Genomic DNA, 6,575 nt, shown 5'->3' with positions numbered 1-6,575 from the left:
GGGTTTATTTATGGTGATGCCTCATAGATGTCGCTCCCTGTGAACCGCTCGGTCGCCTGCCTGTCTTAGTGTTCGTTCCTCTGTCTAGTGAGACGCAGTCACATCTGTTAAGGAGTAACTGAAGGAAAGTCTTGTGCTGTATCTGCATCAAAAGACTTCGTAATATATTGAAATAACTTTCATAGCGGGTGGAATAGCTTTTTATTTCAGTTCACGGAATGGAATGTTTTGGTTTCATGCCTCAGATTTCTTTTGTATTTCTTTTTTTAACACCTTATATTTCCCTTGTATTTTTTAACTCATGCACACGTGCACTTTGTATGATTAAAAAGAAAATAAAATCCAACATATCAAAAAGAAAGAAAGAAAGAAAAAGAATCTGGGCTCTCAAGAGCTAACCATGCGGGGCTGGTGAGATGGCTCAGTGGTCTAAAGCACCTACTTAGAACAAGCTTAGCAAAGCACAGGGACCGCGGTTCAATCCCCCAGCACCACATGCCAGCCAGCCCCGCCCCCTGGTGGGCTGAGCTGGCCACACACACACACACACACACACACACACACACAAATAAATAAATAAATTAAAAAAAAAAAAAAAAGAGCTAACCATGCCTGCCCCAGTCACGAAGCGACTTGCAGGTTCCCAAGAGCACCCCGCACCTGTCACCCCACCACACACATTGCCAGGCGCCTGGGTGAACACTACTGGCTGACGGTGGCGGGGCTTACCCACACAGCTCACCCTTGATTTGAGAAGGGTTGAGCATTTGGGTGAAATAGGCTAAAACAGCAGTGCACTAATTCTTGAGTGCTGTCACCCTTCCATGTTGTCACATCTGACTCTTTGATAGCATGTGTGATGATTAAATGTAATGTAATGAGGACCAGATAAGCGTCGTGAGTGGGTCCAAAGCTATTCACTGCGCAGAATGTCGCAGAAGAGAGTTTATTTAGTCAGCACGAGTGAGGTGGCTGGCCGGGGCAGGCAGGAGAAGCGAAAGGGAAATTGAAGGGAGTTAAGGTAGCAGTAGAAGTGAATGAGGACTTTGCAGAAGCGTTTCTAGGTGGCGCTGGATGTGGCCCCTCTCTTACCGAGCAGCTACCACCTCCTGAGTGACGGTGTTGTGAAGGGTTTAAGATACAGTAAGCTTCCTCTATGATGTAGAAGACCGCCTACCCCTCCTAAAGGTTTTGAGGAAATTACAGTACAAAACAACTAACTTATTTTAAAATCACAGTTTACTTTAAACACAATATTAAATTTAAAAGCAGCTAAAAACAAGTTCTAATTAGTCATTTTTTTTACTTCACAAAAAACACCATAATAAGTATCCATTCAACAATTAAATGATTCCTGTGTCCTGCTAGCCTACAAGTGATTTTTTTTTTTTTTTTTTTTTGAGACAGGGTTTTGCTGTGCGGTTTAGGCTGGCCTTGAGCCCACTCCAAAGCCCAGGCTGGTCGCAAACTCACAGCGACGCTCCTGCCTCAGCCTTCAGAATGGTGCGATTACTGCATGTGCCATCATGTACAGCACTTATAAATAATTCGAAATTGAGGGGCTGCATAATAACCAAGTTGGGTCTTCTAAAATCCAGGAGCTGTTCTCCTTTCTTTGTTTCCAGAAAAATTTTCCCAGCCTCTTTCTTTGATTTGTGACTTCATTCTTTGGCATTTTGCAAAACCATGAACCTCATTCATATGATAACGATATGACAAACTTTTAAAATATATGATTTCATAAATAATGCATGAAAAGTCTAGAAGTGTTATAGATCTGTGCACTTCTAGCTCCCTGTGAGCTTCGTCTCGAGTCTTTTCCCCCAAACAAGTGTTGCTGTCATTCTGTCCGACACTGTTCGACCCAGTAGTGACAAAGTAAGGAGCAGTCCCCCCAACAGAAAAGCTGACCTATGTAAATATTTATGCTCTGCACGTTCTCCCACGCGTGGTTATATATGCTGGATTTCCGTGTAAACTTACTTCATACCTCTAAACAGCGTACAGGCCGGCAAGATAACTCAGCGGCCTAAAGCGCCTGCTTAGGCAAGCTTAGGCCGGTGCAGGGGACCGAGGCTGGCGGATCCCAGGCACCACATGCTGCGCCAGTCCCGCCCTCAGGGTGGGCTGAGCTGGCCAAAGCGAAGAAAAAAAAAATCTATAGTTATACAGACATCTGCAGAATACGCAAATCACAACTTCTTTAGTAAAAGTCCAAATGATGGCTGCATTGGAGACATTTGTCACTGTTGCAGTGGTATAAAGTATAGAACAGCCTCCGCAGGCCTCTTTGTGCAGGGTGAGAGGCTTTTTAAAGGAGTCATAAACATTATTTTATGACAGGAGAGCAAGGCGTTACAGGCTGAGCCTTGCGCCTTAGGTTCTGTGTTGAAATCCCAGCCCTCCGCACCCCAGCATGGCTGTGCTTGGAGCTGAGACCTTCAAAGGGCCATGAAATAAAGCGAGGTCCTCCGGATGGTCACCACCTCCATGAGTAGTGTCCTCATTTCAGGGGAGAGGAGGAGAGGGAAGATGTGGGGACACAGGAAGATGGCAGCCTACTAAGCCTGGAGGAAACCGGCTTCCTCCATCCCAGTCTTGGGCTTCTGGTTCTGGGACTTTGTAAGGATAAATAAATGGCTCTTGGTGAAGCCGACGAGGCACAGGTGCAGCTTTTCTTCTTCTTCTTTTTCTTCTTCTTCTTTTTTCTTTTTCTTCCTTTGGTGGTACTAGGGATCGAACTCAGGACCTTGCACTTACCAAGCAAGCACTTATTCCACTGAGCTATCTCCCCAGCCACTGAACAGAATTACTTCAGGAAGGACAGAGAGAAAAGGAAAGAGCACAAGGGAAGCCTTTGGGTGGCCTGGAGGCAGCTCTGGAAAGCGACAGTGCTCTGTCACCAGGGCAGCAGCATCACACAGACATGGGCCAGTGTGACAGGGACTTCTGAATTCCTATTCAAAAGGTCAAGGTAGCATGGCCCCTGGGAATTGGCTCCCGGGAGAGGGGACCTTCCAGAATGAAGGAAGGGAAGGGGCACTTACTGGCGGGGTCGGGGTGGGTGGCGGCAGGGACAGGGGCAGAAGAAGGAGGGCAGGCCGGTTTTTTCCTCTGGGCTCTGACCTCTTCCTGGGCGTCTTTGGGGCATTTCCCACCCCTCCAACCCCTCCACCCCACCCCGTGTGACCTTTGGCGGTGTCCATGGAATCTGGCTCTCTGGTAACTTAGTGGCTAGCTGCTGGCTCGTCTGGTGGCCTCCAGTGGCCCCCAGGAGCTGTGGTGCGCACTGTCTGGTGGCCTCCAGTGGCCCTGTGGTTTCCCCAGTGCTTTCCTCTGCTGCTGCTGTTCAGGCCTGCTGGGGCTCCTTTCTTTGTTTTTTGTTTTTTTTTTTTTTTTTTAAATTTTATTTAATTTGTGTGTGTGTGTGTGCGCGCGCGCGTGGCCAGCTCAGCCCACCAGGGGGCGGGGCTGGCTGGCATGTGGTGCTGGGGGATTGAACCGCGGTCTCTGTGCTTTGCAAAGCTTGTTCTAAGTAGGTGCTTTAGACCACTGAGCCATCTCTCCAGCCCCAAGGGCTCCTTTCTTTGTGCTCACGCTCAGACTTCCCAAAGTGTGCTGCTCACCAGCTTTTAAATAACAGCTTTGCTGCGCTGTAATTCACTTACCATACAATTGCTTCCATAAGGCACACATTGAGTGATCTCTTTTGCACATTCTTAGGGTTGTGCAGCCATCTCCTCCATCAGTGTTAGAACATTTTCATTCCTTCACAAACCTTTCACCCCCATCCCTCCGCAGCAACTGAGGAAAGGCGAACTCCTTTCTATTCTAGGTCATTTTGAAATATGAGGAGACAGTCTCAGTGAGTGCTAAGTAGTCAAAACTTAATTCATGTCTGTCTTAGTTACTCTTCTCTCATTGCTGGGACAAATGCCCGACACTCAGCATGAAGGAAGGAAAGGCTTATTAGCTCACAGTTACTGGAGGTTCAGTCCATATTCCGTTGGCTCCAAAGCAAACAGCAGTTCACACAGCAGAAAACAATGAAGAGCAGAGGAGGAGCAGCAGCTGCGGCGGCGTCCATCAAGCCTCGCTCTTCCTTCTGCGCTGACTGCGAAGACCAGCCTCCACAGTGAAGATTGGAGCTCCTCCACAGTGGCGCGGCTGCGAAGACCAAGCTCCGAGGACTTGAGGCTTCTCCCCAGAAGCAGGGCGAGGCCCCCCACTCTGCCGGAGCTGATTCAGCCAAGTTGACGCCGTAATGTATCAACTAACACAATGTCTCACTCCGCTCAGACAAAAAGTATCGTCACCTTGTGTTCTGGACCAGGGCCCACCAGGATTTGGTGACTGTTTCCTTTGTGTGCCTTTAGGAGACTCTTCCCAGGTAGACTGCTTCAGTTTTTTGTCATTGAAGGGAACATCTTGTGGGTAGTTTCTGGTGACTTTGCCCAACTCTGTGACCACCTTCGCCAAGGATGGCTGGGCGCTGTGGCCGAGCAGACCTGCTCTCTGGGAGGCTCCCAGCTGCCATTTTTAATCCCCCACCTCCAGGACAGCAAGAAGCTTTGGCAGGAAGTCCTGGCTGTGATTTATCAGCAAGCCTGGGACACAGCTCTCTCCGTCCTTGGGCTGTTCTGTGGGTGGGATGAAGCGCCGGTGGAGAGGGCCAAAGAGGACACCTGCAGGGGACACGAGGGCTGGCGCGCCCTGAGAACTGCCCACTGGGAACGTCGGTGGAAGGAAGTACGTGCTGGTACCATACCTTTGGGAACCCTGCCGTGCTGGAGTTGAACCTGCACATTCACTCCTGTAAGTGAAGCACAGCGCTCCTGCCCCCAGGCTTGGGAGGGGCTGGGGTCATGAGGAAGATGGTGAACGGAGCTTGGGTCCAGTACAGTGAGTTCGTTGACTGAAGTGGAAGGATGCGTCCTGGTCTGAGGCCTACAGCCTGCAGTAAGGGTGAGAGATTTACATAAGGGCCTTATCCAGGCCTAGCCCTCCTGCCTTGACTCCTCACAGGGGGAACATAATCCTTCCCTCCAGGAGAGGACAGTCCTTGTGTGGGAGGCCTGAGATGTTGCCCCCAAATACGTGACCCAAAATCCACCATCCCAAAGTACTGCATTTTGTTATAAGGATTATTTTGAGCTGAAGTGATTGAGTACCAGATACCAAAATAAAAAATAAGTTTAGAAATAATAACTCTCTCTGCTTCCCTCTACTACCAATTCCTCTACTCACTTGCCCAAAGAGGGGCTGAGTTGACCAAGACACCCCAGTCGGGGTAGGGGGACTAGGGTCATCCTCAGCTCAGTCACCAATGGGGAGTGAAATGCAGTTCTGGAAGCCCCTAGGGGCAGCACAGACGCCGGCTGGGCTGTGGGCAGGCAGGGCTGGCTGGCCGCGTACTCCACAGCCACTATGCACCATTGGGCAGGGCCTTCTAGCCTGTGCACCAGGCCTGCTGGCTCAGGAGAGCCCTGGCAGGGGTGTTGCTGGCTCTGCAGGTCCTGTCTGGAAGTGGGTCACATCGCCACCTTTGATCTGGTTTTTCTGTGCAGCATGGGTGGCCCACCTGGCTCCCTGAGCCAAGTCCCTTGCTGCCCTGGGCCTTGGTTGGTGGAAGAGGAGTGGCTGCTGGCCGTGTCCACCCATCCCAGCTGGCAGTGCCCCTGTGCCTTGTCTGTCCACTCGGGTGCCCTCTGCTCTCCATGCTTCTCGGTGTCTGCTATGCATGCCACTTCTTTGCACCAGGCTTTAGGAAGTCATGTGGACTTCTCCACAGAACCTTCAAGCGGGAGGTCTTACTTCTAGAGATTCATCCCAAGGATGTGATCCAGATGACAGCTTTAACCACGAGGGCTTTTGTCCCAATAATACTTAGTATTAAAAAGAGGACACAATTATCCAGTTGGAGGGGCTGAATAGACAGTGACACCGGAATATAACATCCACACGTGAAAACAATGGGGCTGAGTGTTTCCAGTGTGGGAGGGTTGTCATCAACTTAGAAAGTAAAAATTTCAAGGCTGGGAAGATAGCTCAGTGGTCTAAGCACCTGCCTGGCAAGTGTGGGGACCCAAATTCGATCCCCAGTAAGTACAGGCTCTGCACTGAGCCAGCCAAAACAGGGAGTGGCGGCACACACCTATAATCCCAGTGCCGGAGAGCTGAGACAGGAGGATCACCTAATCCATGCTGCATAGTGAGACCCTGTACCAAATAAATAAATGAATAAAAGGTTAAAAAGACATTAAAAATAACAGGGTGCAAAATTATTTTTAAACCTAAATTTTAGGGCTGGGCAGATAGCTCAGTGGACTAAAGAACCAGCTTAGGTAGAGTGCAGCAGCCGGGGTTTGATCACCCCTTGCTGTGGCTGCTCCGCCCCAGGGTGCGCTGAGATGGGGATTGAGAATGGGTGTGGTGGCAGGCGCCTGTAATCCCAGCACTTGGGAGGCTGAAAACAGGAGGATCACTACGAGTCCAATCTGTGAAATGAGACCCTATCGACACTGTAGACCCTGAACTCTAAATTTTATTTATTTATGTATTTAATTTAAAAAAAA

This window comes from Octodon degus, unplaced genomic scaffold, assembly GCF_000260255.1.
Source record: "Octodon degus isolate 3935 unplaced genomic scaffold, OctDeg1.0 scaffold00148, whole genome shotgun sequence".
NCBI lineage: Eukaryota > Metazoa > Chordata > Mammalia > Rodentia > Octodontidae > Octodon > Octodon degus.
The sequence above is the reverse complement of the archived record's forward strand: the minus strand, read 5'-3'. Positions refer to the sequence as shown.